Below are 9,292 nucleotides of genomic sequence, written 5' to 3' on the forward strand. Positions count from 1 at the left end.
TCTCTCTCTCTCTCTCTCTCTCTCTCTCTCTGTCTGTCTCTCTCTCTCTCTCTCTCCCCACCCCCCCTTCTCTCTCCTTCCCCACTTTTTTCCTGTGGTCGTTTATCCAACACACACACACACTCATAAACTCCTGTTTTTAAGGGTTTTTTTTTCTTCCTTTCCTTTTCCCTTCCCTCTCCTGGAGAAGCCTTCACGAACTCAGTTGGCCTGCTTGCCCCTCAACCAGGCCTTGCTGTCCTCTCCGGCCCCCTCCTCTTCCAGGAAATGTCATCCGTGGTATCCCGGGCGCGGAAACCCCTTTACTTCGTTTTGAAGACGCTCTGCCTTCCCCCCAGAAGCCCTGGCTCTCCTCCTCTGGCGACCCCTCTCTTTCTCCAGACCTGAGACCCCAGCCCCACCCCGGCCTAGCTGTGTAACTGTACGGTCTCTCTGTAATACCAGAATATATTTATTTATTTATTTATGTACAAAATTTTAAATAAACGTGTGTTTTTTTTCTTAGAAATCCACGTGGCTCTGGACCCTGAGTCCTCCGCTGTGGACTGAACTGGCGCCAGCCTGGGTTAGGGCTTCCTGCAGGGGCGGGGCGGGAATGGGGCGGTGGGTCCGTGCTCTGCTCCTCACCTGTCTGCACCCTAAGCCCGGCGGAGACTATGCCTTCCGCGCCGGCCTCGAGTCCTCCCCAGTCTCCGGTCTAGCTCAGGGCTGGCGCACACGCTCCCAGGAGAGCAGAGAGCCGAACCCCAAGGGAAGGAGGGGGGCGTCCCCGTGACACCTGTAACGCCCCTCCTGCCTGGGGTCCGTCTCCACCCTCAGCCCTCTCGATGTTGCCGTCCGGATAGCTATTGCCAAGGGCAGAGACCATTCCGCTCCAGCCCAAAACCCCGTCTTTCCCTGAGTTCCGATTGATGACGATTTGTCAGAGACAAATTCCAGGCAGGATGGTGCGGCATCCTCTCGGAAAGGCCACTCACTTTGCTTTGACAGGCAAATTCTATTAGCGGGGACCACGCGGGGCCGCGGGGCCGAGGACCCAGAGCGATCCTGTCCCGGAGTCCCCACGAGGGCCCCGGTGTAGCCCTCCCGGTGAAGCCGGAGTCCGTGGCTCGGGACCTTATGTTTTCACGGTTTCCTGTTACCGTCCCACAGCCCCTACGACTTCGAATCCACACCACAGCTCTCTTTGTGTAGAAATGTACCGGTTTTTTGTCTGTCTGTCTGTCTGTCTGTCTGTTTGTTTGTTTGTTTGTTTGTTTATGGGGACCAAGAGGAGAAGGAAGTGCGGGGGTTCGGCAGAGATGGGGAGCGCCTGGCCACTCGAGGGAGGTATTTCTGCCGCTCAGGAAATACATACAATACGGGCAACAGCGGGCCTGGGTTCTCATGACATTCCTCCCCCACAACCCCCCCCAAAAAAAATACCTCCCATTCCGAGTCCTGGAAACCTGGGCCACATTTTTTCCCTGACAGAAAACCCACCCACCCTGGAAGGCCGGATTCCGCGATCTAGGCGAAGCAAACACGCGCGTCTCTTTTGGGTGTATAAAGGCGTTCCGGTTGGGGTTGTTCAACAAATGTTGGGTTCATTTCTAAAACCTTCGGTCTCCTTCAAATCAAGTCAACTGCGGGTCTCTCTCTCCAGTTCTCCTAGAATAAAGACGCGATCTGGCCCCCCATGGAGCGGTCACTCCACATTTTTCCTGGAGCAAGATTCCCGGCTGTGCCCGAGACAGAAGAGAGTGGTCCCACCACCCTCCCGGCACCCTGCCCCCATATGCATCAGTCTGAACCCCTGGAACCAGCTCTGCGTCATCCCAGGAGGGGGCATTGTGCCAGGGGCATTGTGCCAACCTAAACGAAGCCCAAGTGATTTAAGACATACTGTGAATAGAATCCTAACTAATTTTATTATCAGTGATTCTGACGCTTTCTGAGTATTGCGCGGTGGGGACGCCGTTCTAAGGGCCTTTCGGTGAGTGAAGTTTCGCATCCTTTAGCTCCAGCGCAACCCACCAAGCTGCCTTTCACCTTCGGGCAGCACAGCCCCCAGGGGACAGGGCCATGGTGACTCCAAGGGCTCTCTGAGCCAGCTCCTTTTCTGCATTACTGGCAGAGGGGGAGGGAGGTCGCTAGGTGACCCTGGGACAGGCTCTCGCCGGCTGTCTATGACAGATCCGTGGACAAGAAATGCAGTTTCAGAGATGGGCTGGCCGGGTAGCTGGGTTAGGTGTGGAGTGGGTTTGGGGATGGAGAGAAATGGAAACAGAGCTTGGAGAGATGTGAAGAGGCTGAACCCCCTCACCCAGAATTCTTCAGTTTTGCCACCCTCCTGTTCCTAGAAGAAGCCGCAGATCCACTGCTGCACGCCGGGTCCACGAGGGGCCAGTTCTCCCAGTAGCGTGCTTTTCTTCCTCTCAGCTTTCTCTACCCAAAGTTGAATTTCCCCGGCCTGCTCCCAGAAGACCAGCCTTTTTGCTCTTTGGTGGGATTCCCTGGGAGCAGTGGGGGGAAACGTAGCCTACTTGCGGCGGCCCCAGTGGTTACCCAGGCTGTGACTGGAGCGCGGCCCTGGGGAGATTGGAGGCGGCTGCGACGGCGCGCAGGGGTTCTCGGCATCCAACCGTTTCCTGGAGGGGCGGCTACGAGCTTTTGAGTCCCAACACGCTTGACTCAAACACTCCTCACCCTGCCTTCTCCCTCTCTCTCTCCGTCTGGGCCTCGGTCCCGACCAAAGTCGCTCCTCCGCTGCCTGAGATGGGACAAGGGCGCGCGCCTGCGGTGAGGAGCTACCTGAAAATGGAGCTTCTCGTTCGGGGAGACAGCAGTCAGTCTTTCAGTCCATGCTGTTTTGAGCTGGAATTTGGGGCTTGCAAAGCAAATAGTGGAATTAAAATGAAACTGGGTTATCAGGGTGAAATTTCCTGGAAATTGTCACCTAGTGTAGCTAATCCATCTATAGGCCCCCTACCAGGGACAGCGTCTTTAGTTTCTCTGTGCAGCTTAGTGGCTAGAAGTTTGGACCCAAGTGCCTGGCTTTGCAGTCCATTTCTACCAGTTCTAAGAAGTTGGGGGATCCTGAGCAAGCAACTGGTCCTTCCTGGGCCTCCATTTCTTCATCTGTAAATAGAAATTATGTTAAAAATAGTTGCTTTGCAGGGTGGTTATGCAATTAAAGGATATTATTATCTTATATTAAAGGGTAGACAGCACATAAAGTATCCAGCACAATGCTTGCTAAGTTTCAATAACCAATTTAGTAATTGCTTTCATTGTTACTTGTGCCTATAGCTGTGCCTGGGGCATAGTTGGTGCTCAGTTATTCACTGAAAGCTGAAAAGTGACCACTCACACAGAGGTGGAGGCCAGAACCCACCACCAAGGGCCTGGAGAACACACACAAGTGGAAACATTTTCAGGGCTCCCTAGAGTTAGTCCTTCGGAAATAAGTAATGGCTCCCTCTGCCAAGCACTGCCCAGGCGCTGGGAACCACTGAAGTCCAAATAGGGGTCCTCTTTGCACCTTCATTTAGACCACTTCCTCAACCTCCACACTACTGCAATTTGGGGGCAAATTATTCTTTCTTATGGGGGGCTGGCCTGTCCATGGTAGGGTGTTCAGCCCACTAGGTGCAAGAATAACACCCTTCCCCGCAGCTGTAACAACAAAAAATGTCTCCAGACATTGTCAAATGTTCCCTGGGGACAAAACCACTTCAGGTTGAGAACCACTAATCTAGGCCTGTATACTGTCTGCAGCTGCTTACCAGTCCACAGTGCCCAGGATTTTGTAGCCTAGTTCCGAGCTCACCTTTCTACTTTTCCTTCAGTTATCCTGCTTTGAGTACTTGTGCCTTCTACATCAGGGGTACTGGACTATGCGCTGAGGTGTGGTATGAGAGAAGGAAGAAGAAAGAAAAAGTGGGGGGACACTCAGGGAGATACCAACGATGCCTGCATGGTGAGAGCATGCCAGCTACTCTGTACAGCCTTGGGCGTTTGGGTTGAGGGGTGAGCCAGTCAGAAGCATGCTGAGCAGAGTATACAGAGCCACTAGAGCCAGTCCAAGAATATCCTTTCCATTTGCCTCATGACCTGTAGACAAGGCTCCCTCTTCAGTCATGTCCATGGGTACGCGCAAGGCCACGTTTTGCGGGGGAAATATCAGGAACCTGTACTGTTATCCGCCCCCCCCCCGGTCCCAGTCACACACACACACACACACACACACACACATACACGCACGCATGCACCACATGCACCACACTCACCACCAGGATTATGGTTCTTCCTGGAGCACAGCCTTGTCTGTTTTGTCAATGCCTGAAAGTCTGAAACTAGAAATCAATTCTTTCTGACTAGGGCCTCCCATGTTTGGTTTAGACATAAGTATCCCTGGGAGTAGTAACCATTGAGCACATCATTCACTTTTTCCAAGAGAAGACTCTGGAAGGACAAAAGGGTAGGAGGTCCCTGAAGACTGAGAACATGGAAGACATACAAGGGCAAGAAAAGGAGCAGAGGAAGGGAGAGGGTCCTCGATGTCTCACTGGCATGGGTCAGTGTTGCCTGGGGCCATTGGCCGGACCCTGAACTATGAGGCTGAGTGAGTATGCTTACTAGACTACTCACTGCAGAACTGGACTCTCCCACAAGGTCAGACATAAGCTGACCCCAATGAGGCAATAACCTCATGTACCCAGGGTTTCCCCAGACTTGTATATGGAAATCAACAGGAGAGTTTCTAATACTGATATACTAATAGAGGGTGTGTGTGTGTGTGTGTGTGTGTGTGTGTGTGTGTGTGTGTATTTTGGAGAGGCTGAAACAAAAGGAAGGTACAAAATGTTGGTAAGTCTAGGAGGAAAATCAGGTTATCCTGAAGTTGAGTGCCCTGCTTTAGATTATCTTTAAATCTTTTAAATCTTTAGGGCATCCAAGCCCTGGTTCTAGAAGACTCCTTTGAAAACACCGAAGAAATCCAAAGCCTTCAGCCTGACACCTCCTTATGCGGCATCCAGGTGTCTGCCTGTGGTGGCATTTCCAGTTCAAGGGAGGGAGTGCCCGTGGCATGATGGGAGGCATGTGACTCGGTGTCCATTTCAGGCAGGAGTGAGTAAAGAAGGTGCTCACTCAGGAGCCCTGCCCTGTGCTGCCACAGTCCGGGGACAACTGATCAGACTGACCATGAGCCTGCAGTGAGGAGCTTCCCCACAGGGCAGGCTGGGCTTCAGGCCATTGAGTCCCTGAGGGCAAGGGCCACCTCCATTGGCTTGCTGTTCAAAGAGAGGTGCCATAGAGAAGCAATGTATCACCCTGATTCCACGATGTTGTGAAATCCTGGAGTTGCTCTGTTATGAGCTGAATTGTGTCCCCCCAAATTTATATGTTGAAGTCCTAATCCCCAGGTCCTCAGAATATAACTGTGTTTGGAAATAAGGTATTTGAAGAGGTAATTAAGGTTCCATGAGGTCATATGGGTGGACCCTAATCTGATATGACTGGTGTTCTTATAAGAGGAGGAAGACACACCAGACATAAGTGCACACAAAGGGACAACCACGTAAGAACACAGGGAGAAGGTGCCATCTGCAAGTTAAGGAGAGAAGACATTAACCTGCCAACACCTTGATCTGGGACCGTTAGCTTCCGTGACTGAGAGAAAATGGATTTCTGTTGTTTAAGACCCCAGCCTTCGGTATTTTGTATGGCAACCCAGCAGGCTGATACAAATTCTGACCTGGGTGAGTGCTCTCTGGACCTCTCCATGGTATTATAAGAACATAAGAAGATTGTAGAGGAAAGAGCATGGGGCTGGGGGTCAAGAACCTGAGTGAAGTCCAGCCCCAATTATGCCTTTAATGAATTCCTGTAACTTGGGGAAAATCATGATCTTCTTGGATCTCACTTCCCCTTCTCTAAAGTCAGAGGGGTATAACTGACATCAGAGGGTTTGTTTGTTGGTTTGTTTGTTTGTTTCTGACCAACATTCATTTCCCCTCTTTTTGATCAGCATCTAGATTTTGTTTCGTCAAATGTAAGTTAAGTTCTGGGAAAAAGCAGGCATCCACTGAGGCAGACATTTGCATATTGTGGGAGATCCCCCTTTCCACTGCGAGATCCAAAAGGGACCAGATATTTACTGCTGCTGCCTTCCCCAGCAGATCATACATAGGCCCAGGACCTAAGCCCAACATTTCCCCCTAGAAATTTGAATCTAGAGGCGAGTGCCACAGAGATGCATGTCCATTAGAGATTATTTCCTATGGACATGAAGCTAAGAGCCACTGAGTGATGGCAGATGACCTATGACAGTAGTAGAAGAGATTGTCCAGGGTGGGAGCCCCAGAGGTGGCATCTTACTAGACTGCCCAGAGTGGAGGCCTTGGCTCTACCATCCCTCCCTTCCTGCCAGGTCTCCTGGCCATTTCGCCAGCTTTCCTGTTGATTCTATGAACTATCAGATGACTTCCATCCAGTCCTTTCTCTTCTTATGTAGCCAGGATTTGTTTCTGTTCTCTGCAACCAAGAACTTCGAGTGATGCAGTAATTCAGACCATATGTGCACTACTTAGATCCTGCCCAAGACTGTGCACAGACCTGGGACAAATATGACTGCTCTGTCCCTGGAACTGAGTATCAGTTCTAACCAGGTGATTAGTGTTACTTAAATAGAATTCCCTTTTTTAGGCTGTCACCCATGCATTCCCTTTGGACACCCTGTGACATGTAGATTTGGGTGGGCACTTTCAGAATTCATCATCCAGTTGTTTTAGCCTGAGCCTCAGCTGGCCTTGTCCTGGAGCAGGAATGGGCTTCCTGGGGACAGCAGGAACAGTGCTTCCTCCCATTTCCCACACCTGCAGGAAAGCCAGGCTCAGACCTGCACAGAGACTAAGAACACGTCTGTCTGTCCTCCCTGCGCATGTGCCAGCCATGCCCCTCTGAGGGGGTTGTCCCCCCTGTTCATGCAGTCATGGAACTGCTCAATCTGTGACACTCTGCTCTTACCCACAGGGAAGAGACACTCTCTGAAATTCTCCCCATCATTACGACTCTCAGTGGTAACTAAGAATGTCCTAGAGGTGCTCGGTAACTTTGCCAATCACAACTCTTTATCCAGAATGTCACAAACTGAATTCAAGTTACTTTTTTTTTTTTAATTGGGGAAGGAGAACATTGTGTTTTTTTCGGGACCCGTCAGCTCCAAGTCAAGTTGTTGTCCTTCAATCTTAGTTGTGGAAGATATAAGATCAGCTCCAAGTCCAGTCTCCGCTTTCAATCTAGTTGTGGGGGTGGGGGATGGGGAGGCAGAGGGTGGGCGGGGAAGCCCACCATCCCATGCGGGGGTTGAAAAAGGAACCTTGTTGTTAAGAACACACAATGTCACCAGTTGAGCCATCCGGTCGCCCCGATGGCAGCTCAGTGGCAGCTCAGCTCAGGCGCAGGCACACTGGCCCATGTGGGAATTGAACCAGTGACGCTGTTGCTCAGAGCTCGCGCTCTAACCAATTGCACCACCAGGCTGGCCCAAAATTCAAGTTACTTTAAGCTAAAAGGTGTCTACTGGCTCATAAAAGCAATTAAGTTCCAGGAAGAAGTGTCCTCAGGAGCTCCAGGGACGTAAATATGAGTGAGACATTCCCCCCCTCTCTCCCCATCCCTAGGCATTGCTCCACTCCATGTATTGGCCTCATTCTTTCATGCTTTGGACAGGCTTTCTTGTTGCAGGGTGGGAGTGTGGGGACTAGGGGGTAATCAGCTCCAGGCTTCCATCATCCCAGCTAAGTGTCCCCAACAAAAGCACAAGCATCTCTCTCTTTCCAAAAGCCCTATAGTGATGGCAAGTGGCGGGTGGCAGCAGCCTCAGAATGGTGGCAGAGGTTGTACAACGTGTAACCATTGTTACCACCGATCTAGTGACTCTACCTGGTCACATGCCAACTCTGTGGCTGTGGGCTGGGGTGGCAATCAAGTTGATACTGTGATTGAAGGCCGAAGTAGAACTTAGGAAGTGGAGGCTGTGGTCTCTGGAAGGAAGAAGAGCTACTGAGGAGACAAAACTACAGATGTCCAGGCTGGGCCCCAATTACTGCCTCATGTTACAGTGCAGTGGTTCACAAAGTGTGCACTCGGGCCCCTAGGCTTCTCTGAGACCCACCAGGGGTCCATGAGGTCCAAGCTATTTTCGTAATAATACTAAGACATGATGTGCCTTTTGCACTGTGTGACATTTGCACTGGTGGCACAGAAGCAGTGGTGGGCAAAACTGCTGGCACTTGAGGCCAATCTAGGCAGTGGTCACTGTATTCTTGACCTCCACACAACCGGGGTACACAAAAAGCTAGTCACACCTCATAGACGGTGTAGAGGCCTGACCACCGCACTGTATTTCTGAAGCTGATGTTGAATAATATTGTATGTCAACTATAATTTTATATACATATAGTCAAGGGATGTGGAGTAGAGTGTGGGAATGGAGTCAATGGAATTGTAATAGATAAGGATGATCTCGGGGGTCGGAGGGCAGTGGATGGGGGGAGGGGGGTTGTCACTTTGTGAGGGGTGAAAAGGATAACTATTGCATTGTTCTGTACACCTGAAACTAATAATGAACATAATAATAATGATAAAATAAAATACATTAAAAATTTAAAAAAATAAAAGAAACAGAGAAAAGATTAGTGGTTTCTAGGAGTGGGGGTTAGGAGTTGGGAGAAAAGGTGGAGGTGGTTAAGGGATACAAACATCCAGTTATAAGATGAACAAATTCTGGGGGTATAATGTACGTCATGGTGACTATGGTGAATAATATTCAATTGTATATTTGAAAGTTGTTAATAGAGTAAGTTTTTAAAGTTCTTACTACAAAAAAATGTTACTATGTAAGGTGATAGATGTATTAACTAATCTCATTGTGGTAATTATTGTGCAACATAGACATATAACAAATCATTACATTGTGAATGGAAAGGGGGCCACATGTTAAACCTGACAAGCTCAGGAGACTGAAAATAACCACAGAGGATAGTGTGAACATAAAAATTCCTAACAAAGGTGGGCCATGGCGGAAAGTCACATCCTTGGCCTGTAGCTTCCTTGACAAAGGTCAATCTTTACCTTAAGCCTGTCTGTCGCCTTTTTGCATCTAAGATAACATACCCTTACAATATCAGAGTAATCTTTTTTTCTGAACACCCCAGGGGGCACAACCCACCACACCAGAGCAGGAAACTACAAAGCTCCTCATTGTTATCTTGTTCCCCAAATACTGTCTCTATGTGCTGTAAAA

Source organism: Hipposideros armiger, unplaced genomic scaffold (genome assembly GCF_001890085.2).
Source record: "Hipposideros armiger isolate ML-2016 unplaced genomic scaffold, ASM189008v1 scaffold_459, whole genome shotgun sequence".
NCBI classification, from domain to species: domain Eukaryota; kingdom Metazoa; phylum Chordata; class Mammalia; order Chiroptera; family Hipposideridae; genus Hipposideros; species Hipposideros armiger.